This window comes from Oncorhynchus nerka, linkage group LG1, assembly GCF_034236695.1.
Source record: "Oncorhynchus nerka isolate Pitt River linkage group LG1, Oner_Uvic_2.0, whole genome shotgun sequence".
Classification (NCBI taxonomy): Eukaryota; Metazoa; Chordata; class Actinopteri; order Salmoniformes; family Salmonidae; genus Oncorhynchus; species Oncorhynchus nerka.
Window position 1 is genome coordinate 16,944,410 of NC_088396.1, and position 15,396 is coordinate 16,959,805.

At 41.6% G+C, this 15,396-nt stretch overlaps 1 pseudogene; it reads left to right on the forward strand.

Moving 5' to 3' along the window:
- Nucleotides 1-8,462: 8,462 nt before the first annotated feature.
- LOC115139207 (uncharacterized) lies at nucleotides 8,463-15,171 on the forward strand (annotated as a pseudogene).
- Nucleotides 15,172-15,396: the final 225 nt, after the last annotated feature.

The window sequence follows — 15,396 nt, forward strand, 5'->3', positions numbered from 1 at the left end:
TTTTGTATGTCGGTTTTATTTATTGTAATGTAAGTGCAATTTCACGAGAGCTCAGATCAAATTGTTACGCCATCTTAACCGACTTAATTTGGCATCAATGCGCTATTGACTCTTCCCCAATGATTGTATACACTACAAGACCAAAAGTATGTGGACACCTGCTTGTCGAACATCTCATTCCAAAATCATGTGCATTAATATGGAGTTGGTCCCCCCCTTTGCTGCTATAACAGCCTCCACTCTTCTGGGAAGGCTTTCCACTAGTTATTCAAACATTGCTGCGATGACTTAGTGAGGTCAGGCACTGATGTTTGGTGATTAGGCCCGGCTCGCAGTCGGCATTCCAATTCCTCCAAAAGGTGTTCAATTGGATTGAGGTCAGGGGTTCTGTGCAGGCCAGTCAAATTCATCCACACCAATCTCGACAAACGATTTCTGAATGGACCTCGTTTTGTGCACAGGGATATTGTCATGCTGAAAAGGAAAGGGCCTTCACCATACTGTTGCCACAAATTTGGAAGCACAGAATCGTCTAGAATGTCATTGTATGCTATGGCATTAAGATATCCCCTCACTGGAACTAAGGGGCCTATCCCGAACCATGAAAAACAGCCACAGACCATTATTCCTCCTCCACTTAACTTTACAGTTTGCACTATGTATTGGGCAGGTAGCGTTCTCCTGGCATCCTCCGAACCTAGATTTGTTCGTCGGAATTCCAGATGGTGAAGCGTGATTCATCACTCCAGAGAAGGCGTTTCCACTGCTCCAGAGTCCAATGACAGCAAGCTTTGCACCACTCCAGTCAAGGCTTGGCATTGTACATGGTGATCTTAGGCTTGTGTGCAGCTACTCGGCAATGGAAACCCACTTCATTGTTGCTTCCAGAGGCAGTTTGGAACTCTGTAGTGAGTGTTGCAACCGAGGAAAGGCCATTTTTACACACTTCAGCACTCAGCGTTCAGTGAGCTTGTGTGGCCTACCACTTTGCGGCTGAGCTGTTGTTGTTCCTAGACGTTTGCACTTCACAATAACAGCACTTACAGTTGCCCGGGGCAGCTCTAGCAGGGCAGAAATTTGACGAACTGACTTGTTGGAAAGGTGGCATCCTATGACGGTGCCACATTGAAAGTCACTGAGCTCTTCAGTAAGGCCATTCTACTGACAATGTTTGTCTATGGAGATTGCATGGCTGTGTGCTCAATTTTAAATGCCTGTTAGCAATGGGTTTGGCTAAGAGAGCCGAATCCACTAATTTGAAGGGGTGTCCACATACATATGTGTGTGTATATGAATGGACAAACACATCGAATGAATGAATGGTGTCATGTGATCGATGGTTTTGTCCATTCATATATAGGGGTCCAATGGGCCGCATTTCAACAACATGCTGGTTATTGTGGTTCCACACGTTGAATAGGTATAAAAATCTCGGTGGTGAACCGAAAAAAAAGTAAAGGGTATGACACTGTCAACCTGGACTCAGGGGTAGACGTAACATAATAAATGTAAATCTTGGGCACTCCTATTAGTATGATATGTTACATTTCATATGGTATATATTAATTTGTGGATGGCCATCATCCATTTTGTATGATATGTTACAAATTGCAATTCCTATGATATGTTACGAATTGCAATTCGTACAATATGTTACGAATTTGGAAAAAGTATGCTATGTTGTGAATTCCAATTTGTTGTGGCTAATGTTTTCTAGGTGGCTAACGCCAGTATTAGCTAGGTGGCTAATGTTAAGTAATCTTAAGTAACCTTCTTTCTTATGTAACCGTACCATATTGTCAGGAAAAGAAAAGAGAGAGAACAACGAAAAAGCCTGGTCTTATAACTTGCGGTGCCCGACCCCTTGCCCATGTGTGTACATTTTAACATCAATTGGGGAGAGAGAGACTCAAATATCCCATTCATTTGTACATACAGGGCACGTTTGTAGTAGTAAGGCGAAAGCAACCGACTGTAGATTAAAGTCAAGGAGTGACGTCTGGGGAGGTGCATCTGCAACAGCCGAAAATCGGACGCTGATGTGATTTACCAACAGTAAGGCTCAGTGCAACATGCCATAGTTTATAAAAGATTTTCTTTGTAATGTCAAAATAAAACAACCCCCATATCACACACTCATGAACTGTAACTATACTGTATATGTGCCTGCTCTCCAGGACATCTACAGCACCTGGTGTCACAGGAAGACCAAGAAGATAGTCAAGGACCTCATTCCTCCAAGCTACGGCCTGTTCACCCCACTACCATCTAGAAGGCGGAGACAGTACAGGTGCATTAAAGCTGCGAACGAGAGACTGAAAAACACCTTTCTCCAAGCCATCAGACTGTTAAATAGTCACCAATAGACGGCCTCCGCCCAGTACCATTCTCTTAACTTTAGACACTGTTACTAGCCGGCAACACCTGGTACTCAACCCTGCACCTTAGAGACTGCTGCACTATGTACATAATCACTTAAATAATGTTTACATACTGTTTCACATGTACACAGAACAAGAATATAAATGCAACATGCAACAATTTCTAAGATTTTACTACGTTACAGTTCATATAAGAAAAATCTGTCAATTTAAATAAATTCATTAGGCCCTAATCTAAGGATTTCACATGACTGGGAATACAGATAGGAACTGTCGGTCAGAGATATGGTGCATTCGGAAAGTATTCAAACCCCTTGACTTTGTCCACATTTTGTTAAGTTACAGCCTTATTCTAAAATGTATTAAATAAATACAAATCCTCATCAATCTACACACCATACCCCATAATGACAAAGCAAGAACAGTTTTTTTGTATTTTTAGCAAATGTATCATTTTTTAAAACAGAAATACCTTATTTACATATGTATTCAGACCCTCTGCTATGAGACTCGAAATTGAGGCCAGGTGCATCCTGTTTCCATTGATCCGCCTTGATTGGAGTCCACCTGTGATAAATTCAAGTGATTGGACATGATTTGGAAAGGCACACACCTGTCTATATAAGATCCAACAGTTGACAGAGCAAAAACCAAGCAATGAGGTCAAAGGAATTGTTCGTAGAGTTCCGAGACAGGATTGTGTCGAGGCACAGATTTGGGCAAGGGTGCTAAAAAATATCTGCAAGGTCCCCAAGAACACAGTGGCCTCCATCCTTCCTTCTTAAATGTGACTTTGGGACAAGTCTCTGAAGATAGCAGTGCAGCAACGCTCCCCATCCAACCTGACAGAGCTTGAGAGGATCAGCAGAGAAGAATGGGAGAAACTCCCCAAATACAGGCTTGCCAAGCTTGTAGAGTCATACCCAAGGAGACTTGAGGTAATTGCTGCCAAAGGTGCTTCAACAAAGTACTGAGTAAAGGGTCTGAATACTTATGCAAATGTAATATATGTTTATTTTAATACCTTGCAAAAAAATACTGTTTTTGCTTTTTTATTTTTGGATATGTTGTGTAGATGAGAAAAAACAACAATTTTATCAATTTTAGAAAGACTAAAAAAGTCACATTGACTGGAGCAGGCAGTTCACACATTGCTGAGAGGGACATAATTTTATATTAACTTATTTTACCTCAGAAATACATTAATGACTACAATGAAGCAGTAGGCCTTGTGGGAAAAGTCAAGGGGTCCGAATGCACTGTATTTTCCACAAGGCCTGCTGCTTCATTTTAGCCATTACCTTATTTCTGAGTTGAAATATACTAATATAATTGTCTCTCTCAGCAATGTGTGAACTGCCAGCTCCAGTCAATGTGACTCTCTCCTCCAGCCATTTTGTCCATATCCTGACGTGGTATCCAGGGGTGTGTACTACCTCGTGATGGTTTGCTCTGACAGGTATGTGTTTGCTTGTGGGTGTGAGTGTCATTCTGTGATCTGTATGAGTATCTGTCTCACTCCCTAATCCCTAAATATCTAAATCAACAAGCAACAGCCTTCCCTTGGGGCGTTTACTCTTGGGAGATTCATTGCTGTAATTACACCACGTAGATGAAGAGACTTGTCAGAACAGGACTGGGAGTGTCTTCCTGCATTTAAGGGCAATGATACATACCCATAGTTACTGTAATATTTAGCCAACAAAGCAGCAGATTAGTTAAAGGTAACTGAAGTTCAAAACACTTCAGCTAGTCTTCAACTGCTCTTTCCCTCTCTCTCTCTTAGTCCCTATGTTTTGTCCCTCCTGTACAGAAGGGGAAGGGTCGGACAGACTTGGGAAGAGGTGGCTGGTTGTGAGCATGTGCAGTCCCCTCTGGTGTGTAGCCTGACCAAAGAGTTTCTCTGACCGAAACCCCACCTACCACAGCCAGGTGTTCGCTGTGTTGGGGAACCACATCTCACGCCTGACCCACCAAGATGGCTTTAAACTCATCAACTACAATGAGTATCAGCATTTCCTCAGGGTTAAAGTTGTGTTCAAATTGCACTTTTTTAAAAACATCTGGTCCCTTTGGAGTTGTGTTGTCAGAACCTAGCACTAAAACAACAGTTGCAAATTCCAATAAAACTAGGCTACATCGCGTATTGAAGTTCACTTTCCTTGCTTTGTCTAACAACACTAATGAATCTAGCAAATATGTTCTGGGTCAGAGTGCAGTATTTATTTAGTTTCATTGCAGAAATGTTTGTTAGCACGTTTCTCACACTGGGCTTTATCCACAGAGGAGTGTTGCTCCACAGAGGAGTCTCTCTAATTCTCTCTTTCTCTCTCTCGGAGGACCTGAGCCCTAGGACCGTGCCCCAGGACTACCTGACATGATGACTCCTTGCTGTCCCCAGTCCACCTGACTGTGCTGCTGCTCCAGTTTCAACTGTTCTGCCTTATTATTATTCGACCATGCTGGTCATTTATGAACATTTGAACATCTTGGTCATGTTCTGTTATAATCTCTAACCGGCACAGCCAGAAGAGGACTGGCCACCCCACATAGCCTGGTTCCTCTCTAGGTTTCTTCCTAGGTTTTGGCCTTTCTAGGGAGTTTTTCCTAGCCACCGTGCTTTTACACCTGCATTGTTTGCTGTTTGGGGTTTTAGGCTGGGTTTCTGTACAGCACTTTGAGATATCAGCTGATGTACGAAGGGCTATATAAATAAATTTGATTTGATTTGCCTAGCAACGCGTGCCTCGGAGGGAGGACTCTACATTGCACAACAAATTACCATGATTTAGGAATCTGTTTCGGACCCAACAGCTAGCCTGATAGCAAAAAATATCTCTAAAAAATATATGCTTTCAGCTAATAGGGAGAAGTATCCAACAAAATAACTACACTATGGTGTTTACTAATCATAAACTATTTACATATCATATAAATGTCGGTACGTTTGTGGACAATTCTTACTTACTCAACCTTAAAGTCCAATACAGTCGTTTTTGTCTTGCTATCAAATCATTTCTGAGTAACGATTAAGTACCTTTTTATAGTGATTGTTTTCAATTAAAATGGTCAACAAGAAACAAATAGCTTCCAGATAATTTTTTAAAGACTGTCTGGGAGTGTTCTGAGTGGAGAGGGAAAACGGGAAACCAGCTGTTATTGGCAGAGGTTTGGAACGCTTCCTTACTGTTCTATTAACTAATTTACCGCCTGGTGATGTCACCAGTCAGGCCAAAACTACATCCTACCAAAACAGGCTAAAATTTCAGCCGGTCTTTTCAAACGGGTTTAACACTAAAGTGGCATTATCGTGATTTTGGCAATTTCGCAGTAATATGCCAACCTCATAGTGGGCCTTTAAAAAAATAAAAGCCTGGTTGCACAGCAGTCACTAAGCTTGTTTGTCCCTCTGTGTTTCCTGTAGCCCACCTGGATCTACCCTTGGTGAGTGAGAGCCTGTGACAGCACTCTGTGTGGACCTGAGGCCTCCTGTGGATGGCCAACGAGATGTCTACGACAGGTTCAGCTACAAACTCCACATCAGACAACAGTAAGGACAGGAAGAGCATGATACGTACACTTAAACTTCTTTATGATGGTCCAAACCTTTGAAGACCCAAAACCTGTGCCATATGGGTCTATTTGAAATTGAGTGACACATTCAAACTCATTATAAAGCACTTACTAAATCATCAGATGTGCTTATTAATGCATTAAATGTTTTTCATTGCTAAATGTCTCTTCAGTGCATTCAAGCATGATGCATGCAGGGATTTTTCTGGATCAAAATGGGACTTAGGTGGTTGGCGTGGCCAATAATGTGGTTGCTGATTTAAACAATGTAGAGGCCTAGCTGTTGGTCACAGTGATACAATTTAGCTGTTTTAAAGCTAATTTGCTGCAATTCTACATGTTTTGCCACGAGGCTAAGAGAACATTTAGCAGTTTTAAAGCACATTTCCTGCAGTTCTACACATTGGGCCATGGCTTATGCTACTGTATCTGAATGTATCAAACATTATAATAAAATCAATGGGGGTCTCATGCAATAACACAAATATTCCTGAATGCATACTTCTTCAATTTTAGATTGTCCCTGACTGTTATTTTTGCGATTGTAATACAAATATATACAGTGCCTTGCAAAAGTATTCGGCCCCCTTGAACTTTGCGACCTTTTGCCACATTTCAGGCTTCAAACATAAAGATATAAAACGGTATTTTTTTTGTGAAGAATCAACAAGTGGGACACAATCATGAAGTGGAATGACATTTATTGGATATTTCAAACTTTTTTAACAAATCAAAAACTGAAAAATTGGGCGTGCAAAATTATTCAGCCCCTTTACTTTCAGTGTAGCAAACTCTCTCCAGAAGTTCAGTGAGGATCTCTGAATGATCCAATGTTGACCTAAATTACTAATGATAAATACAATCCACCTGTGTGTAATCAAGTCTCCGTATAACTGCACCTGCACTGTGATAGTCTCAGAGGTCCGTTTAAAAGCGCAGAGAGCATCATGAAGAACAAGGAACACACCAGGCAGGTCCGAGATACTGTTGTGAAGAAGTTTAAAGCCGGATTTGGATACAAAAAGATTTCCCAAGCTTTAAACATCCCAAGGAGCACTGTGCAAGCGATAATATTGAAATGGAAGGAGTATCAGACCACTGCAAATCTACCAAGACCTGGCCGTCCCTCTAAACTTTCAGCTCATACAAGGAGAAGACTGATCAGAGATGCAGCCAAGAGGCCCATGATCACTCTGGATGAACTGCAGAGATCTACAGCTGAGGTGGGAGACTCTGTCCATAGGACAACAATCAGTCGTATATTGCACAAATCTGGCCTTTATGGAAGAGTGGCAAGAGAAAGCCATTTCTTAAAGATATCCATAAAAAGTGTCGTTTAAAGTTTGCCACGAGCCACCTGGGAGACACACCAAACATGTGGAAGAAGGTGCTCTGGTCAGATGAAACCAAAATTGAACTATTTGGCAACAATGCAAAACGTTATGTTTGGCGTAAAAGCAACACAGCTCATCACCCTGAACACACCATCCCCACTGTCAAACATGGTGGTGGCAGCGTCATGGTTTGGGCCTTCTTTTCTTCAGCAGGGACAGGGAAGATGGTTAAAATTGATGGGAAGATGGATGGAGCCAAATACAGGACCATTCTGGAAGAAAACCTGATGGAGTCTGCAAAAGACCTGAGACTGGGACGGAGATTTGTCTTCCAACAAGACAATGATCCAAAACATAAAGCAAAATCTACAATGGAATGGTTCAAAAATAAACATATCCAGGTGTTAGAATGGCCAAGTCAAAGTCCAGACCTGAATCCAATCGAGAATCTGTGGAAAGTACTGAAAACTGCTGTTCACAAATGCTCTCCATCCAACCTCACTGAGCTCGAGCTGTTTTGCAAGGAGGAATGGGGAAAAAAATTCACTCTCGATGTGCAAAACTGATAGAGACATACCCCAAGCGACTTACAGCTGTAATCGCAGCAAAAGGTGGCGCTACAAAGTATTAACTTAAGGGGGCTGAATAATTTTGCACGCCCAATTTTTCAGTTTTTGATTTGTAAAAAAAGTTTGAAATATCCAATAAATGTCGTTCCACTTCATGATTGTGTCCCACTTGTTGATTCTTCACAAAAAATACAGTTTTATATCTTTATGTTTGAACCCTGAAATGTGGCAAAAGGTCGCTAAGTTCAAGGGGCCGAATACTTTCGCAAGGCACTATATACATATTCCATCCTACGTTTTTCCATCCTGAAAAATATTTACAAAATATATATTTTTTAAATTTATTTTACGGTTTTTCCCGCCCAATACTTTTCTATGCAGAAAAAACCTGGCATGGTTTTGATGGTATCTGTTGTGTCCAGTACTTTGTGGACAAGGTGTCTCTGAAGGGTAAGACTCCCAGCAGAGAGTACTGTAAGGATCTTAGGCGGCCCAGAGAGACTCGGCAGGAACTCCTACAGCCACCCACACTGTAGCTTCACTACTTCTAAGGACACCGCAGGCACGTGTTTGTGCGCATGGGTGTACACACATGAATCCATGTTAGTGGTCTTTGTGCCCTGACTCTCTATCTCTCTTCACAGAAAGAGGTCTCAGTGGTTTTGTGTCTTCTTGTGATGCTGTCTGAGCTCTGTACAGCCCTACTGGTTCACACTGGATTAATCTGTCTGAAACGACCTCTTCCAGAAATACTGTTAAGTTATAGACTGATACAGATATTCTAGCCCTGGCTTCAATCAATCAAATGTATTTTATAAAGCACTTTTTACATCCGCAGTTGTCACAAAGTGCTTTACAGATACCTCGCCTAAAATCCCCAAAGAGCAAGACATGCTGATGCAGAAGCGCAGTGGCTAGGCAAAACTCCCTAGATAGCAGGTTACTCAATCAGCAGGGATTTGGGACAAAGTAACACTGTCTGAAAAGTGTTGGGTAACTCATAGTCACATCATAAACCTTAGCTTAGGCCTTGGTAAAATGTTAACGTGAGGCTCACAGTGGAGACACAATACAGGAAAGAGCTGCAGGTGTCGCATATGCCTCCCCTCTGTTGTGTCACACACGCCACCACTGTGATACATGTGCCTGTGGTTGTGCTGTGGTCACAAAGACAGAAAGGGCAGAGTGTTTAACAGACAGCTGCATCCCCCGCCATCTGCTTCTCTCTTGTTTGGTTAAAGCTGTAGCTACAAAGAGTTTTTTTTTTTTTTTTTGGCTGACCTGAAAACATTCATATAGAAATGTGAGTTACAGATCTGTCATTCTCATTGACAGCAAGTCTAAGAAGCAGTAGATCGGTTCAATGTGCGCTAGGTCTATTGTTCCCGTTCTTAAGTTTAGTTTTTGCGTCTTATTTATTATTAAAAACTTTTGGTTTTGTACACCAGTTTTAAACAGCTGAAAATACAACTTATGTTATGGAAAATATATTTCACAGCGGTTTACACAATGACTGTTTTGTTTTATCACATTAACTGAAAAGAGGCGATCTATTCAAATTTTGGCAACCAGAAATGGCAAAGTGATTCCTGCATATTGCACCTTTAAAACAAACCCCTCTTCTTTGTCTCTCTAATGCAGGGGTTCCCAAACGTTTTCACTCAGGGCCCCCCCTTCCAGCATTTCTATGGGCACAAGCACTGTTCATGACAAGGGCTGTTGCAGTCACAAAATTGCGTCTGTCGGTGATTGTCAAGAAAATATCTGTCGGGCTCATGGTAATTGACCGTTAATTAACATAAGCACATTTAGCATCTCCTGGCTTCCACACAAGCCACTGATGCAGACCTTTAACATTTTCATTTGAAAAAGTCTAATAAATCCATGTAATATAGCCTACACCTTCAGTCAATCCATTGTTTATTTTAGACAGGTGTAAAGAAACATGATATGAAGAAAATGTGGTCTATTTCAGAAGAACAGAATAGCATACACAGAGTTGTCCTTTGGACCTGATGTGGCTATGCCATATGGCTGTGGGATACACTAGTTAATTTAGCAGACAAGATTTGCTTAGAATTCTGTGGCATTATTTTATAGTATGAAAAATACAATTTAAAAAAAGATGAATAAAATAAAGGACATTTTCTCCAAACCATTTGAGGAAGTGCGCACACTATTCTGTGTTGAGAGGGTAACAAAGAAATCAGTACTCCAATATGCTTAATTTAGAGTTATTAATGTAACTATATTTGTTTTACGAACATTGGGCTAAATGTTTAGATGTTTAATACATTGTAAGGCTGCATGATGAGACCTAATGATTTGAAAAAGTTGCTTGAAAGGCATGAGCTCTGATTTGTTGTTTTTTGCGCAGACTGTACACACTTCGTCAGTCTCTCATTCACACTTTGAGAAGCACTTGATAGGCATCCCTTTGTGTGGCTATAATGCACCCTAAAAAAAAGCAATGCCTTTTGCAGCCCTTCTCCCTAAATACTGCCCGCTCAGAAGCACCTCTCATCTCACTCACACCTCTCATCTCACTCACATGGCTCTCCATCACGTGATCTGGTCTTTCTCAGGTTACAAGTGAAGACCGACACATTGGGGGCGCAACTGTGCATGTCCTTATCCAATTCCGAGGTGCATATTGGAAGAACTGTACACGTTTACTTTTCGTCAGCCAACAAGAGGAGTAAGCCTAACGAACAGCAAAAGCACTAGCCAATCTACTGTTACGGATACAGTTATCCTGTGTGTGTGTGTATCCTGTGTGTTTCTTTTCTCTCCTTCTCCCCTCACAGGTGAAAATCATCACTCCCCAATCAGTCAACAATCAATCATCAATCAGAAGACACACCTCCTATTTCCTACCCTATCACAGTTCCTTCCCCATGGTTTAAAAACCCCATCATTTGTTTGTTCTAGAGCTCAATCTAGAGCTCAATCTATAGCTAAATCTCTCTGTAAATGCCATGTCTGTAGGTCTCTGTTTCACTCTCGCTTTGTGTCTTAACCTCTCTTTTGTTTAAGCACCTCATAGCACTTTGTCATCACCTGTGAGTATTGGTTATGGTGTTTGTTGCTGGTGGGAAAAGGGGGAAACCAAGACAAGTCGCCCATGGGCATACACTACCCGTAGGTGAACTTTGTTAAATACACCAGTTAGAACTGGGCGGACCACCCACTGTATTTTTGGTTAGTTAGCTGTTGTTAAAGTAGGCTAGTCTAGCTTAGGGGTGTTTTTGAATACTTATTGTTTCTTTCCTTGGGTCCAGCTCAGCCCCTTTTCCTGCTTCCCCCCCCCCCCCCCCCCCCATTACCGTGTGTTTATAAATAAACCTAGAGTTTGACTGTAGATTTCTGTTGTCGTGGTTATTTCGTTCACACTTTTACTTTGTCACAATAATAATTTGCATGAGTTATGTTACGGGTCGCATTACCATCCCCCTAGACTGTCGGGCCAAAAGGGATTCGTAAACACTACTATATCCCATAGTACCAAAGTTGACATTCTGTGCAATAAATAAATATTCCAAACACAGTCTGGGACAGTTGTATGATGCGATAGATCCCAAATTAAAACAACCACTAGCATCAAAAAACCTTTTGTTTGCAATGAGGCTGACGCAACAGATCTGAACGTTTAGCTTAAAATGTTGAGTGCAGCAATGCGCACACAGCAGTAGGTTATAAGCGTGAATGTTCCATTAGTGGGAAAACACCATTATTTCTCAAAAGTGACCGCAAATGCAATTATGCATGTAATGCTTTTATTATAAACGTGCATTTTTATGGTGAAAATTATCTTCCCCAAACTTTAACCCTGAGCTACCTTTTTGAGTTTGGATCCTGCGACGCAGTTGGCAACAGTTGCTGGGACCACTGCTATAGTATCTGTCCAGGCATCCTGCTGATCAAGGGTCTGATGAGCTGCTTGGTGTAGCAGCTAGCCTAGCTGCCACTGTTAGGTGCCTATCAAGCTAGCAGGGTTTCCTTGAGGGCTTGAAGGCAGCCCGTGACGTGGTTAGCCCTTGTGGCTGGGACTGCGGATCGTTCCGGGCTTGTGACTGTATAGATCCTTGCCGTTTGTTGCTGTTTCCATCTTCCCTGCGACCTGCCCTGTCTGGAATTGCGAGGAACAACAGCATAGCCAATGTTGCTATATGACAAAGAGAAACGCCTGTGGGAGTACCATCGAGGACAGTGGTGTCTCTCTATCACAGGTGAAGGAACTTTTAAACAAACAAATAGTTCTACAAGCAGTTGTTACAACAATGAGAAAATAGCTTCAAGTGTTGTGTCCAAATACTGGTGGAGTCAACTAATAAAAGAATGGACAACCTGACCAAAGAGGTCCAGGACCTGAAGAAGAGTTTGTAGTTATCCCAGGGTCAGCTCAATGAGTTTAAACGGGAAAACGGTAAGATGGCAGCAGTCTTTAAGTCACTGAGGAAGGACATCAGTTCTGTATGTGAATCCATGATAACAATGACTGAGAAATCAGATTATCTCAAGGGACATTCAAGGCAGAACAACATTGTTGTGGATGGAATTGCAGAATCTCCGCATGAGATCCGGATGAAGTCATGAAAATTATCTCTGAGAAACTGAAGCTGGACCACAGGAAGAATGAGGTGGAGCGCGCACACAGGATTGAAAAACCGGCCCAGGTGACAGGCCCAGGCAGATAGTAGTGAAGTTCATGAGGTTAAAGGGCAAGGTAGCTGCTCTCGAAAGAGCCAAGAACTTGAAAGGAACGTACATCTTCCTCAACAGGGACTATCCGGAAGCTGTGTGCCTCAAGAGAAAATAACATTCCGTCCATGAAAGCTACCAGAGCGCTTGAGCCTGGAAGGGATGGGTTCGTAGCTTCAACCCTGTAGCAGACACACACAGTTGCACGTGGTTAACTGGTTAAATGGACTGTTGAATGTTTTTTTTCTCTCTTGCTTTGTTTGTTATTTTCCATATTATGTCTGTCTGAGAAGCTACCCAGGAAAGGGATGAAAATAGCCCATATTTTATAAGGTTCATGAAAACAATAACTTGCTAACATCAGATAACGTTCATATATTAGCTATTTTTGAGACTAATTTAGATGATTTCCTTGGATGATACAGTAGTAGCAATACAAGGTTTATAACATCTATAGAAGAGACAGAAATGATTATGCTGTATATATTCAGAGCCATATCCCTGTAACGCTTAGAAGGTCTCCTGTCAAGTGTTATTGAAGTGTTGTGGTTGCAGGGTCACCTGCCTCATCTAAAGCCTATTCTTGTAGGCCACCAAGTGTTAACAGTCAGTAGCTAAATAATGTGTCTGAAACGCTTGGTACTGTATGTGATGTAAACCGAGAGCTCTACTTTCTTTGGGGTCCTGAATATTGACTGACTTTCATCAAGCTGTCTGCTCAAGAGGAAGCTTCTCACTGTAACCAGTGCCTGTAGTCTGGTTCAGGTTATTAATCAACCTACCACGGGTGTTTACAAGCACTACAGGATCAAGATAATCCACATGTTTTGATCACATTTTTTTGACTAATTGTGTAGCACTTTGTTCGAAAGCTTTGTCCGGATCCATTGGATGTAGTGGTCACAATATAGTGGCTATAGCCAGGAAAGCCAAAGTTTCAAAAGGTGGCCTAAAATAGTGTAGAAGAGATCATACAAAATATTTTGTTGTGACTCTTATGTGTATGATGTTACAAATATTAGTTGGTCTGATGTGATTAATGAGGAGCATCCAGCCGCTGCACTTGATGAATTTATGAAATGGCTTCTTGCAATTATTGATGAACGTGGCACCTGTTGAGAAACTGACTGTTAGAACTGTTGAAGCTCCATGGATTGATGACGAATTGAAAAGCTGTGTGGCTGAAAGAGATGGGGCAAAAAGGAGTGGCTAATAAGTTTGGTTGCACATCTGATTTACTGCAAATTGAGAGATGATGTGACTAAACTTAACAGAAAGAAGAATAAACTATTATGAAGCCAAGATCAATGATGCTGTATAAATAATGATGGAGTGGGAAAACACATTGGATTACTTTAAATTAAATTATGGGCAGAAAGATAAATTCAACTCCAACTTTCATCGACTCAGATGGCTTATTCATCACAACCATTTGATGTTGCCAATTATTTGAATGATTACTTCATTGGCAAAGTGGGCAAACATAGGCAGGATATGCCAACAACGAACAGTGAGCCATCATGCATAAAAAAAACATGGTTTGTATCCCCCATATACATAACATTCTATTGGTTGCAAGAATTATGTATAATCATTTAAATCGAAAAACTTAAGTTTTGAATACAGTGTTGTTTTGTGTGTCAGTTCATAAACCATGTGCCATGGAAACATGATTGTTATTACTGTACATATGTTGTCACAAAGACGAGGTACAAGGAACCGTTAATAGCGTGGGCATGACTTACACCACATTGCTGAATTAACATAAATGTGTCAAGTAGAGGAGGGGGAGTCTAGGCTAACACGCTGCTAATAAAAGCTAGGTTGTTTCCAATCTGCTCGCTATTTGATTTGTTCCATTGTGAAGCGTTGACCACAGCAATGGTTTAGTGTTGAGGGGTTTTCCCTTATGGGGGATTGTATGAGGTGACCTTAGTCACAGGCTCACACATGGTGTCAGATGAGGTGCAACGGTCTCTTGATTTAAGACAGTTTTTTTTTTAAATCAACATTTCATTTTAAACACATTAACACTGTCTGACTCTTTGCAGAGATAAATACAACACCAGGAGAACATGCCTCCAGTGTCCTACAATGAGGAACGGTTTCCCTCAGTGCATTTAGTTCCACCATCGTCGCCTTCGGGAAGCAGTGGAAAGGATGGAGAGAGTAAGGACGGCAGTCAGGCAGTGATCGAGACGGAGGGGAAGATAAATAGTGGGGGTGGAGGAGGGCACGAGACACGAGGGGCCGCTGCCGATCTGTCCTCTCTCAACCCCCTCTCCTCTTCCTCCTCTTCTTTCTCTAAAACAGAGGTGCTCCTACCCCATCCAAAAACACTCTCCGGCCTATCCCACTGTCCCGTCCACAGAGCTTAAGACCACCTCTGAGACAGTGTCCAACCGCCCTCAATGTCCTCTCTTCATAACGCAAGACCAACAACGTGAATCTCTGCTCAGAGCTGACTGCCTTTCAATGTCCATATCAAACAACTGTCAACTATATGTGTCCTCACAAACCAGTCAACTTCCAGAGCCAGCCAAGTGTGGTTCATTGGGACAGGACTTGAGCTTCAGTCTTTTCTCAGAGAGAGAGAGACTACATGGACCGTAAAGGGATTACAGCAGATGAAAGAGGAGGAGGGGAGCGGTCATGTGATGATGTGGCTTTTCATATGTGAACATGTGTTTTTGGAACATTTTGTGACATTTCAAAACACTTCATATGTTCCTAAAACACGTTTTCACATGATTTCAGATGTGAAATGTCACATATTTCACGTATGCTTCAACATGTGATAACATGAAACTAAATCAAATCAAATCAAATCAAATGTAT